This window comes from Sparus aurata, chromosome 21, assembly GCF_900880675.1.
Source record: "Sparus aurata chromosome 21, fSpaAur1.1, whole genome shotgun sequence".
NCBI lineage: Eukaryota > Metazoa > Chordata > Actinopteri > Spariformes > Sparidae > Sparus > Sparus aurata.
The window spans coordinates 18,395,948-18,410,517 of NC_044207.1; the positions used below are offsets into that span (position 1 = coordinate 18,395,948).

At 41.1% G+C, this 14,570-nt stretch overlaps 1 non-coding gene across 1 annotated transcript; it reads right to left on the reverse strand.

The window, feature by feature from the left end:
• Nucleotides 1-4,811: 4,811 nt before the first annotated feature.
• trnas-cga (transfer RNA serine (anticodon CGA)) lies at nucleotides 4,812-4,893 on the reverse strand. Its single transcript has one exon. It is a non-coding gene; the product is annotated as a tRNA-Ser (tRNA).
• Between the last annotated feature and the right edge of the window lie 9,677 nt (nucleotides 4,894-14,570).

Here is a 14,570-nt window from a genome sequence, read left to right on the forward strand (position 1 = left end):
CAATGTATCTCTACAATGTTTTCTTTTCACAAGCTGCAAAAAACAGCCTGTTTTAGGCGCGCAGGTGGTTGAGTGGTTAGAGCGCATGCCACATATGCAGCCGACCCTGGTTCGATTCCGCCCGAAGGTCCTTTGCTGCATGTCACATCCCCTTCTCTCTCCCATATTTCCTGTCTGTCTACTGCTTAATAAAGGTGTCTATGCCATAAAAAATCTTTAAACAAAAAACAGCCTGTTTTCATCTCTTTGATAATGTATTTCCCAGCGAATACAAGGGGGGTTTTAAATAGTTTATCTATCTTAAGAAGTAGCAGAATTTTAAATAAAGAAACACTTGAGACATGATGGAAGGAACAACAAGTTGTAAAACAAATGGTGTCGAAAGTACCAATACAAGAGTCGAAATATAAAGCAGCATGAAACAGAAATGCAACATGGAAGTAGTGTCTTTTAGTCCTCAAGTACAGTGCTTGAGTGAAAGGTTAGAAACCACCACTGCCTGCTTGTCTCATTAAAAAAAAAAGTCTGAGTGCTTCCCAAACAGAGACCCTCCTCTGCCCCGAGTGGGAAGCGATCAGGATTGATGATAAAAATATATTGACATGCGAGTTAAAGTGTGATGTTGCCGGGCAACACGCTCTTGTCAGTTTCTTAACAGGAAAGACTGTAACTACTTTATAAAGAGACACAAAAGAAAAGTTATCAAGGCTGTTTGACTCCCTGAGTGAGAGCTTTTTTTCTACATTGTGCACTTGATGCTCTTTAAATTGACACACACCTTATGTAGGATTTAAACGGACTGTATCATTATGAAACAGATGAACAATTCCCACCTGCATATCTCCATTAAAATGGATGGTTTAACAATTTTTGCAGTCAGACCTGCATGCCTCCAGTTGAGTGAGCCACAAAAGCTGCTAACCTTACCATTGAAAAGAATAGCATTTCACTTAGCACACAACACCTCCAGTTGTCAGGCATCATCAAGGCCACGCCATTCTTCTGCGCTGTGGCATTCAGCTGTTTCATGAACAGTAATGACATTAACAGAAAAAAAACGCGTCCAAGGCTGATTACAAACCTTTTTAAAAGCTCAGATGAATCGCAGTCCTCGCCCACGTCCTGTTTTGTTTGATTCGGTTAATTGACGCGGTGTGATGTGACTTCTGGTTTGATAGCATCACCTCCATGAACAGTAAGGACTAAATGCCGTGGAGAATTAAAATGTTTCATATTCTATTACAGTTCCTGAAGCACACATAAATCAGCACAGGTATAGTTCACAGACATTTTCCCATTTCACTGAGGGGAACATTGAAAAGATAGTGTTATGCAAAAAGGGAACAATTTGTGGGCAAGTTCAAAACACAAGGATTTTAATTAAAGTTAGAATAAAAAAAAGTGAGCTGACATTTAATAGAAAGCCCTTCTTGATCACTTCCAACACAGAGCAGAAACATATTTTTTCTTTTTCTACGTATGACACAAGGTCTCGTATCCCTGTTTTGTTTTCACAAAATAATTGCGACCTGTTCTGCATCGACATGAAAGATGCACATTCTTTTTCAGAGAAGAATTTCAAACTAATAGCATTTTTAAAAGGGCAAAAGGTTTCATCCATTTATTCTCTCTGCTCTTACTCAGGGTCACAGGAGGCTGGCGCCAGTCCCAGCATGCACTGGGTGAGAGCAAGGGTTCACACCGAAACAGGTTGCCAGTCAGTCCCTCCAGTCAGACATTCATTTGCTTTTTAATGTGGTAAATATTTCAAGGTAGGTCTAGCTGTTAGCACACATTCAATTTTTGTGCTTCTTTACTCAGTGTTTCTCAGTAAGTCTTTGTTTTTCCTTCCGCTCCTTTACATATACATCCTCGTCACATCTACTGTAGAAACGTGGAGGTGAACAGGCCAGTATCACACCAGCATGTGATACAGAGCCATCGATTCACCGTGTCACTGTATCATTTCTCGTCTATCAGCAGTCTCTTCTGTGGTCAAGTGACCAATAACGGACGTGCAGCATTTTTCAAAATAGAGGCGAGGAAAAGATCATAGTTATGCTTAAAAGAACTATTTCCTCAAAACAGTCACTAGTTCGTGTTTGCCTCACACAGAACTCAGTCCCTGATTGGCTGGATGAAAGTCATGTTATTACTATTATGCGAGCCAAACCGTCACCTTAACACTGACTTTTTAATTCAATTCTTGCTAGCAGCCTAGCAGCTTATTTACTTAAACGCCAAACTCCTCAAATCTTGCGGGAAAAAACATCTGTCATTATTTGGCAAAAAGTTCTATATACATAGGAATCTTTTCCGTAATGTTTTCAGACACTTACAATAACAGCTTCATCTGGTCAGTAGAAGAAACCCGCACTTTTAGCGGACATTCTTGGACAGTCATAGGTGCTCCAAAGTATTACATTGCAGCCATTGCAGCAGTGTCAAGGCGATCAACGGAAGTGATCTACTGGGACCGATTAAAAACTTTTGGTAAGTATAAATCAATTACACATTAAAGCATGTAACAATACCAGAATTCCCTCTGAATAAAAGACTCCATATCTTGTCAACATTTACTGGCAAATCCCTTTGAGGTTGCTCAAACCTCTTGGGAAAGATGGAGATGTGGAAATTTCAATGAACCAGCTGTTTGTGTACATGTGCACCCATCCACAGCTACTGAATGAGTGATGATGTGCTGTACTGAATGAACAGCATGTTGTGCTTGTGTAATGTGTATTGAGGGCAGAATTCACAAATCATCCTCTTCTATTTGCGACAGCGCTGCGAGGCGTTATCACAGAAACATCACTCTGCCTCTGGCCAAACAGCCCAGTCAATGTGAAAAAATTGCCCTTCAAGACAGATGCACCATCCCACCTCTGGTAAAACAAACTGCACCCTGACATAATTACCCTACACAGGGCAGAAATATCACCCTGCCCCTGGTGAGATGACCCTGCAGGGTAGTCCTGCACATCTGTCAGTGTTAGGACATGCACTGAATCTACTGTACAGCAAGGCAAGAGGAGTTCCCACATCAAAGAGTTTTATGAATAAACTTTGTGTCCTAAATGAATTTGAAGCGTAATATTCAAACAAACAAAAGGATACAAGGCCCATGTCTCCACTGCACCAGTGAAATAACTTGAAAAACAAGCTCGGATAAACATAATTGCCAACACCTAGGCTGTTGTTAGGGCTCCTGCAGAATAGTTATTTTTAATCCCTAATATTGAAGACCACATACTGTATTAGCAAGGGTAAACAAAAACAAAATAACAAATGTGGTTTAACTTGGCCAGCCGCTTTACAGTTTTATTAAATCAGCAGGGTGTCCACGCTTCTTTGATCAGTCATGCAATCCTTTAAGTGAATCAGCCAATTCTCTTTCCTTGCTCAGCCACTCATGGATAAACACAGCGATATTTACAGTAGGTGGTCGAGCTATTACAAAGACCAATAACACAACAAGTGGCTATGAGTAATGCCTCCTCAACTTTATCTCGAGCCCTTTCGGCTCCCTCTTTTCTCCTGACAACGGCACAAGCACGCGTCAGGACAAAACAGACCCCCCACACACAAGCCATCTGATTCCTCTGACACTTTGGTGTACTTGTAACATTTCCGAGAACATAAACAGACATGAAAAAGACTGTGTTGGCCACACTTTTACCATCAACTACAGTATACACACACAAACACTGACGTGGCCTTTTTATAAATGCAGAATGGGCAGCCTCCTGATTTAGACCCTTTCACAGCCCATTGAAGTTCTCTGAGAGGCCTCTTCTTTTCTTCTTCTTTCTCTACACCAATGACTGCAAAGTTCAAAATGAGTCAGAGGCGACACAGGCAATTTCAGAAAATCAATTCCAATGAAAACTAGTAATTCCACACATTTTGTTTTACCTTTGCATTGTTTCAGTCTCAACCTCTCTTAAGTTGGGTCTTGAAAGGGGTCTTTGTGACCAAAATGTCGGCCATTAACACTAAAGTCAAGTTATATAGTTGTATTTTCTATTTTTTTTAACCATTTTAACACTTGGATGAATTACATGTCCACCTCTGTACCAATGGTGATAACTTTGGTAATACTACTAATAAAATAATAACATTTTGCACAGTATTTTGGTTAAAACGTACATACTGTACCTTCAAAACTAATGACATTCCCATCTGCCTCAGATAACTGGTGGACTTTGTCTTTAGTGTGAATTAGCAAACATTTGGAATGCGGAACAAAGTAGATGAATGTTCTAAACATAATTAGATCATTCTTTTTGTGACCACAGGGCAGTGACAATTTGTGTATCACTGCCATGAAACAGCGCTGGTGCGTGCGTGACTTCACAGTCTGCAAATCGATGCACATAACTCCACTTGGAAACCTCGAGTCTTGCGGTGTTAGCAACATGTACTGAGCTAACGGCATGCAGGTCAGTCACACTATGGCAAAAGCAATTTGCTGCTTCCTTTAAATCAGTTGTTTAGGAACAAATTTGGGGATCCCAGTCAACTACAGCTGATGGAGTCGGCCATACTGCTTATCATGAGTGATACAACGCTTCCTATCAAAAGTGCTGCTTAATTTGTCAATGTTCATCCTTTCACACATAAAGATTGAACAGCTGCCTTGCCCAATGATACGATCTTGTGCTACGGTTTCAAGGGATGGAATTTTCAAATGAAGCCGCATTAGTAACAAATTACATACTTTCAAGGATACTAAACTCTGTGTAACTGTAAATGTAATTTAACTATGTGTCTGAAACTAAGGACCAGTGTAGTGGAAGTGACAATATGAACGCTGTGAGCAGGATTTGAACCTGCGCGGGGAACCCCCATTGGATTTCGAGTCCAACGCCTTAACCACTCAGCCATCACAGCTCAGGGAACAAAAGAACATTTGCACATACGAGCAGTTGACCAGGTGTACCTCAGAAAGTGGCTCGTCACATGTTGATGTTAACTTCACTACGATCTACATCCAATACAAGGATGTCCCTCTGAAGGGGATTTAAATGACAGGAGGACCAGTGAGGTTGATGAAAAAGGTCATTGTTGCTGTTCATCATTGGTAGTCTGGGTGGAAAGTGACTCTTATACAGTATGTACTGTGGACAGGATTTATGTCAGATGTTAACTGTTAACACAACCCCACCTGGCCTAGAAAAAAATCCATCCAGTCAAAATGGGGCTTTGAAACTTGTCAACATACACAGTTTGGCCTCTTAATTCATTGTTCACTTCTAATAATTTTTGCTTTCTTTGTATTTTCATTACATAACCATCATTTATTTTACATGAGCAGCTGGTAGAGTAGCAAAAGCACGGCATTCTCTACTATCTTGATTGTTATTGTCATGAGAAGATTGAAAATAAGTAATGAAAGCTTTGCTGTGTTGTCTTTGTCTCAGTATGTATGTGGCGTTGATCTGCGTTTCTGCAGGTATGTATTGTATGTGCATGTGAAGTTAAAGTTAACCAAACTGAACAATAATAGCACCAAAAAAAAAAATAACACAACATCCTCATGGCAACGGTTGTGCCTTGTTCATTCCACTTGACATCTCTGTTATTTCCTGCAGTGGCTTTTAACGATGGTTATTGTGGCAGTGCTGCCTGCTAACGAGGATAGCTCATGATTTCGCAACACATCTGCTTGACCTATCATGTCCTCACAGCAACACCTCGCAAGGTTGCACAGTGTTGTTTGTAAACTCCTTCATGCTGCACAAACATACAGTAATTTATGTGAATATGTACATAAACATGTAAGGCCTTTTTGAATTTGCATCGGGGTGAGTTTAAACAGCAGCGAGAAGATAGTAATGACAGTATAGTTGGCATCGGGTGCAACTGCTGCTTGATCCAGGAGTTCATGGTGGAGCCATGTCTCTGTAAAGATGTAGGTATAACAACCAACAGTACAACGCTGCTCTTCATCCAAAACCAGCGCTCTCTCTCTCCAGTGCTGATGAATGTATTTCTGTAAAAAACAGCGGTGTTGTTGCCATGGTGTAAACATTAATGTAAACATTAGTTCATGTACCATAGCAACAACACTGCTGTCAAACTTGACAAAGAACAGTTACAAGTGCTTATTCATATATACATTCAACAGTCCAAAGTGTAAAAATATTAACTTTCACATTAGAAAAAGAGAAGCTGTAGTTACTAACTTTGAGAAACTAAAATAATAGTTCACACCTAAATAGTTCTTTTTCATTTGCAAGTAATTGATGAATTATTACAGCTAAAATCAACAGGTTGAACACTCAACTGATATTTTCATGAAGTTTTTGATGACAACTGTATAGTCATTTCTAGATTTCACAGTCTATTGTAGGTGTTTACTGTACATGTGCTTGTTCAAACCACATGATACTCATCCTCACACTCAGTGTCATCACCTTTAAAACACATTGCACACTTCTTCAGTCAATCCAGGTTTATTTTTAGAAACTGTTTTAATCCCAATTGATTATTTTGATAAAATATAATAATGGAGCACATTTGGAGAAAATCTCCAGTTTCTCATCCTCAATTGTGATTTGTTAGAGTGTTGCTTTATCTGGGTTAGAATTACTTTAATCATCACATTACAATTAGAAAAACTTTCACTTGCAGACTGAACCTGATCGTCTAACCTCATGCTGATTGCCAAAGGAAACATTGGATGCAACAAAATGGGAAGTTTATTGTTCTTTTGATAGACTCTCAAAACTTTTGAAAAGACACACTGCTGTAACAAACCTTACATCTTTTTTAATACAGTTTTGGTGAGGTGCAAGAATTTTTTTTTAATTGCAGGACTCTGGATGAAAAAAAAGTCTAATAGTTTACATGATAAATCATACTTTTATTTTCCTAAATCTCATCCAGGGTACATCATGTGTCTGTGAGAGTACCATTAACATTAATTGTACCATATATTACACCCAGAGTGGTTACATTACAGTGGTCTAAAATTGATGGCATCATTTCCCAGAAACTCTGCTTAACAACGTGTTATCCCCCCGACTGTGAGCCTGAGAAACAAATCTGAAACCACATTTTTAAAACACAGCGACTGATCCTGCCAGCAGGACTCATCACGATTCCGACCTGCTGAACAGATTTCAAGGTGATTGTGCTTGCTGGTGGAAGTCAAGGTTTTTCATATTTAATTGAAGGTGTGCTGATGAAAAAGTCATGATGTGGAAGGCATCATGACTATTTCATCCACTCCACCAACTCACCCCTGAGTAAAGGTGTCAATTCAACAGAGAAGAATCGTGCGGCTTGTCGACAAGAGCTACAGGTATACAGCGGGTTCATCGTTAGACATTTGTGTATTTGCTGCTGATTGTACTTCTGCTTCGGTCGTTAAAAATAGACTCAGGATGAACACACTGATCTCTCCAAGAATATTTCTGTCTCGTGACTGACAGCCTCAATACCCTCACTGCTGTGGTTACCATGATATGTCACCATGTGCGCAAGCAGCTTATAGGGGAAAAAATGTGTGCCATTACGTCCGACGCGGAGCTTTACTCACCCGGGAGCGACAGGGGACTGTGACGGTCGCCGTAGTCAACATGAATGATGAGATGAAAAACACCCGGGCGGAGCGATGGAAGGGTTCAAGGGGGGAGAAATCCATGCACAGCCTCGTGTCCTTGCGTTTTGCAACAGCAGTGGGATTCATTAACCTGGTCTAATAAGAGCTAATAAAGTTGCTTTCCCATTGTTTGGTATTGATTTCTCTTTTGCTCCTCTTGATGACTGTAACGCCAGCCCTCAGAGAGGCAGGTAGATCCATATGTCGGCTCATATGTCTGTCACAGCCTCAGCGGCTTTCATTGGTTTCTCGAGGTGAGTTATTGAATGTGATGTGCCAGGCTTTTATTAAGGCACCTGTGTGTTTGGGGAGATCTCGTCTCAATTGACCTGTGGTAAGTTGAAGTTATTAAAACAGTCGCTCCTCGCCTTTTCTCGCACCAACCTCGTCCCTTCATCTCCCTACCTCCCTCTGTGCCGCACACCTACTTGATCACCTTCTTTCTCTTTTGACAGCTCCCTCCCACTAGCTCTCATTCTTCATTATTACTCCTCTCTAAGTCTATCTCTCACCCTCTTTCTCTGCTGCTACCCACTACCCACACTCTCCCCTGGGTGTTTTCCAACTCTCTGCAAACCGCTTTCAACTCATTCTCTATCCGCTGTCCTGTCAATTTACCTGCTTTTTGTTTCCTGAACTTGCCACCGCCTTGCACCGAGGGATCGTTTCCGTGGGTCCTGTGACAGCAAAAGTGAACACTTGTCATATTACTTTCGTGACAGAGTGGCTCTTTCTGGCTCAGAAGTGTCGAGGCTTGCTTGTCTTTGTTCTGTCTCCCATGGTGTCCCTGTCCAACTCCAAAGGCGGCCCCTGAATACACAAACACACCTGTATCCGCAAGGAGTGGCGTTCTCGGAGAGTGTCGGCATTGTGTTGTGATACTGGAGCTGCATTTCCAGCATGACTTGATTGAAAAATCAAAGATTTTCTATGCTTCAAGTGCAACCCGAAGAATTAAACTTAAGAGGCTTAGTAAGTCATTAGCAGATACGTGACTCAGACACATCGGACTAGCTTTGTGAAGACGACAGAGAAAACAAAAACAACTTTTGTCAGGAAAGGTTGCAGAAACTCAAACACGGGGCAGTGAAGGGGTTACAAAGCACTAAACCTAAAAGGTGCATTAAGTAGCAGGAGTGCTATTAAATAGATCCAAATATAGAAGGGAGGCATCATGTTGCCAGAATTATAAATGCTCCTCCATGTGTAAGCGGATATGTAAAGGAAACAATGTGTAGTACCGTTTTGGAGACCTGGAGGAATACTCCCACCGTCTGTATTGTTCTGCTTTAGAGTGAGCTCTAGTGGCAACATACTGAACCACAAAATGGCATCAATGAAGTGCCATGCTGTTTATTCCCAGCAATAGTTGGTCAAATGGTTTGTATTGGATCAATATTAGCTCTTGCTCCTAATATTGCATGAATCACTTAGTGTTTTTGAAATGTGTTTTTTGGCACCGCAATAATCAAGGATGATCATCGTGATCATGATGTTGTGTGTTTATATAAAACAAACCCATCAGCCTGCCAAAAGCTTGTAACCACTCTTCTGAAAAAAAAAAAGATATATGCCTCCAATAACTGCCTGGAATGTTAGGGCGGCTCAAGTTGAGAAAAAACCAGCACCACGTCACACATAAAGGGAAATTCACTGCCTTCCTCCTCACCAAAACAAACATTTGTACTCCGACTATGAACATAAAAAAAACATCAAGCGACCAGAAAACACTCATTCAAAATGACTTGAAGAGGGATTCTGGTGAAGGGAAATGGCACTTTAATGGCTCTCGCAAAGTGCTTAGGAGATCACAGTCTTCCAAAACAAAACAATAATCTGCAGCGTGGTAGCTGGGAGATTTCACTAATGAGGAGAGATAGGGAGATAAACTATTGATTTATATTACATTCGCAGCTGAAAGCCCTTTAACTGCTTTCACTTGGCGGAGACGCTGAGGCCCATAACTAAGTGCGACATAAGTTATGATGTGAATTCTACGCTGTTGCCCGTTCGTTTGAAAGACAGACGAGCAATACTTGTTGATGATCGACATGAATGAAATACATTTACTGAGACGTGCTTTTTTATTTGTTTTATGCGCTACTTTTAGGTGCTTAGACGCCTAATTGCTCGAGTTCATTGTAATTCGTAATGAATCAGAAGAGTTTTTGTTTGAGCGCCATCACCTTAACTTCAGATCTCTGTTGCCCCTTGGCTGTGAGAATATTGCGATTTCCTTCGGGGTAACTCCGACTGAAAGCAAGTCAGCAATAAATCTCCCACGGATAGGATGCTCTACGCACCTTGATTACAAGGCAAAGCTATTCTATCACGCCGCGGCTTGTTCACCTTCAGAGGAGAGCCCTTCCCCACATACAAATCACCGTGGATGCTCGGCTCCCCCTCTCCCGCTGCCTCCGCGTGTCTCTCTCGATGCTGCCTCTGCAAAAAAAAAAAAAAAAAAACCCTGTTTATTATTCATGTTTATCATCACACCATGTCGACTGTTTGCTTCCAGTTTTCATGGATGGACTGGCAGCAATTTAGAGTTGCTACATGAAACCTCGGCTTTACCGTCAACACTGAAACAGATCCCACTTAGTTTAACACAGCCAAGCACATTGATGCGTGCTCGCGGAGAGGCACGCGCGCATACGTATTCCAACTGCCACTGCAACCACCCACACGGCAAACATTAACACAAAACACACACACACACACACACACACACACACACACACACGCGCGCGCGCACACACACACACACACACACACACACAAACAAACACACACATCAGTTCTGGGAAATGCCTGTCAGATGACCATTTGAGTTCATGTGTTTTCTCACCACCAAGGGCTCTGGCTCCTCACACGCAGAGATCATTCAACACAGCGGAGGGAAGAGAAATGAGAGTAATACTGCAGTAATTGCAAATCTACTGAGATGGTGGATAATTAGCTCACAACGACTTCCTTGCTTATTAAAAACCTATTGAGGGGTCTAACACTCTTTTTTGGGATGCTGATATTGCACACACACACACACACACACACACACACAGGCATATGTTACCCTGTAGATGCCCGATGTACTTCCGTGTTTCTGAACATCCTGTGTCCGTTTTATTCAACCCAGACTACAATAAAGTTGGGATGCTGCGTGTAACGTGATTAAAAACAGGATGCAATCGTTTTCAAACAACTGTGTTTGCCAACAACAGCTTTGTGAAGTAATATCTTCTATATAATCATGTGTTCAATTAAAGCGGTGAACCTCAGCTCATCCTCACTTATGAACAACAGAGCCTTTCCGAGGATGCCCCCCTCCTACCCAATCATGATACTGTTTATCACTATCTGTTTGCTACCAAATAACCGATTTACCTGTGGAATGTTCCAAGCAGGTGTTGTTCTCGTTCCCAACAAGGTCAACAACAGCAGCTTTCAGTGGCCTTAAGCTTCCAACTGTGATGTTCTACCCTCCAGTGTCAGTTCTGCATGTGAAGGGCTCTGCGATCAGTTAACGGAGAACACGTAATTCAGTTAGACATTCAAAATAAAGCTGACAAACAGATGTAGTCAAACTGTCATGGATTGGTTGAATTTAGGAAAAAAAACCTATATGGTTAGCTTTAGGAAAACATCATACATCACTTACATTATGCAAGTCACGTCCCTTATGTACATATATCATACATGTATGTAAACTTACATGATATAACTTAAAAAAACAAATCTCTGGAGGGAAATTCCAGCGTATGATCCATTCAGTCACCCACTCCGACTTTCAGAGGGGGTAGCTAGAGAGGCAACTACACCGTCAAACTCAGAAGCGTAAGGCCACTGACCAGGCTGCTGTATTTGACCCGCTGGAAGTGAGAACGGGCTGACAAACTTTTCAATGAGATGCATCAGCATGAGAAAAGTTAAGGACTAAGCCAGAATTCTAACTTAATCAGAAGTAGCTCTGATTACAAAAAGCCAAATGCAGAACAGGAGAAATATTTCATTCTGACATGGATTAGGAGAAGTCTGTACACAGTGACTAACAGGATATGACTAGTGCATGAGACATGGACAGAGAAACAGTCTAGTCGACTTTGACTAATGAAGGTCTTATAAGTGTTCTTATCGTCTGTATTAAGTTAAACCTTTACATGGAGAATTGTGATTACTCTCAAGGCCTTTCTCAAACATTCGCAGACTTGGGTCAGGACCGCACATGAGGTCGCATAATAAGCAAATGGGGTTTCAGGAAAATTGCTAAACATAGATATAGATTTTCTTAATGAGTAACCATTGAGTTAATATAAATATGACTTCATATTTGAAAGGTTTAGATTAGAAAAAAAAAACATGTTTCAAAAAATGTGGTGCTCACACAATTTTGCTCATCCAAAAGGGCCATTACACTAAACAAAACAGGCAACATCAAATTCAAAACAATACAGTAAATTCCCCCATGTATTTCTTATTCAGATAATATTTCCATGATCCAATGTAAGCCAGAATTATCAAATGTCATGAAGATTTACAGATTTATACAGGATGAAGTACAGTTAGTAACTGTAGAAATCGCAGGACTGTCTAACAGAGAAGGTTGGGACTTACATGAATAAAATGTTGTCATATTGGACAATAGATGCTGCTTGCACAGCTTGAAATTGTGACATTTAAATCACATTCAGGGGCGAGCGACTGTTCCACGGTTACTGAGGTGGACAGAGAGAGAGACATTGTAGACCATCCAATCCACACGCACACTTGTAGGCTTACTGAGGACCGACCTCCACCAGGAAACATGAAAACAACACATATTCTAGCTCGACTGTCGCCACCGCTGTCATCCTCCACCAAGATCATCATCATCGGAGAATGATAACAACATCGCGCTTTTCAAATAGAGAATAGGGTTGTCAAAAGATATGGCCACAGCTATAGATGTAACCCACGCTTGACCAATCATGCTGCAGCCTGAGAGCTCAAAATAACCCGAGTAAATGGGTTGACCCTGTATGCACCACGGCTTAATAACTATGCCACTTCTCACTATTCCTACTCATGATGGGAAGCAAAATATCCCCCACACTGTCTCTGTTCGTTTACTATTGGAAGATATGAGGCAAATTTACTCAGTGAAAAGACTTTGACATCTGGCTAAATTAGAAATGTTACAGGTCACAGTCACCCGCACGTCTATGAATGCTCAAAATCGGCGCACATTCACTCAATGGGGCTTCGGACTTTTAACATGATTTTATTCTCCATTGCACATATTTGTGTCATGATGCCCTCACGGTTCTTGTTTTCGCAGTTGATGTTTATCACCGTCCCCACAGCCCACGTTCCTACCTGCGATTACAATTCACAGCACAGTCCCTGAACACAATGAGAGCCTCTAATTCCTGACAAGATCCGTTTCAGGAATTACCAGCCATCCTCTCATTCGGAGGACTTATCCACCCATCCTTTCCTTCATCCGTCTGTTTCTCCTCTTTTCTGTCTGGCTATCAAGTGGCATTATTGCTGCATTTCTAAGGCCGCAGAATGCTCTCACTCCATAAAGGAGTGAAAAATCCGACCACTTTCCATCACTCGACCGACAGGAAATGAGATTGTGTCATGTTGAATGTGGTCAATGCCTATTTTACACTGATGAGCTCAAAGGGGGGCTGTGGCTTTGCCGTTTCCCAGATGTTGGAGTATGATGATGTCTGAAAATTGAGCTCATAGCAAACAAAGTGGCAGTGAAAAGAGAGAGAAGGGGGCATTTAATAGCACTACAGACAATAAACATCGCCGTCAAGTCAATCTGGAACTTGTTCGTGTGGAGAACGTGAACTTCAAGTGCTGTTATCATTTTGCAGAGTATCACCTCAACACACACCCACATGTATTCACACTCGCACTCTCCAAAAAATGCGGTAGTTGTTCGAATACATTTTCAAATCAGTTTTTGTTTTTCATACAATTTGTACCTTCATCGCTTCTCCGATAACCTTCACCTGAACCTGTAAACAACAGTGAATAAAAGGCAAAACAGTGACCAAAAGATACCGTAGGAGCTTTGCATCCACAAACGCCACTAAATGAAAACTGTCCTTTGAAGGAAAAAAACAAATAAATAGGTGATTAAACATCTTTTACATTCAGTGCCCTTTCACTATTTTTAAAAACATACTTGCACATTCAGTGTTCTGTATCACAGAATAACTTTAGAAAGAGCAAGTTAACCATCTGGAAATAGTCTCATGTACAGAGGCTGTGTCCTCAATGTAGCAGCCCCGGGTTCTAATGGGCCCTTTGCTGCATGTCACGCCCTTTCTGTCACTCAACAGCTGTCCTCTCGGATATAGCCATGAAAAGGCAAAAAAAAGGGCCGTAGTTGAGGCTGGCAAGGTGGATTTTCAAGATCCCAAGATCCAACCACCTCATGAGGTAAAATGACTTCAACAACAGACATGAATGACAAATGATTATTCCTGTTGTCCATTTCTGTCTCGCTTCATTACTTCATCAGCCATAAAAATTTAGAAAAATAGAAAAGATCGTCCGCTACATTTCTTTACAGTGAAGCGATTTAAACAGGATATTAGATACATCAGAAACAAATTATTAGTGAGATAATGAGAGTATTTGTATACATCTTTAAACATGTCTGGAGGGGATCTTTGAGTATAAGAACTTGTTAGCCAGAACCACTGTGACTTTCATGGCTGTATTTTTTTGTTCCGGCTAAATTTGTCATTCATACTGTCTGAAAACTACTTTGTACCTTTAAGTTTAGAGAGAAGAGATGTGCGTCACATTATATCTGTAAATGTGCTTTCCAGTACAAAGTGTACTCCACGTGCGCCTCCCACCTTTGAGTTCACACACACACAGCTACACACTCATCAGGAGGTGCGGATTATGATATATCTGAACCACCTCCTTATTGTTAGAGTTTCGACCACAACTC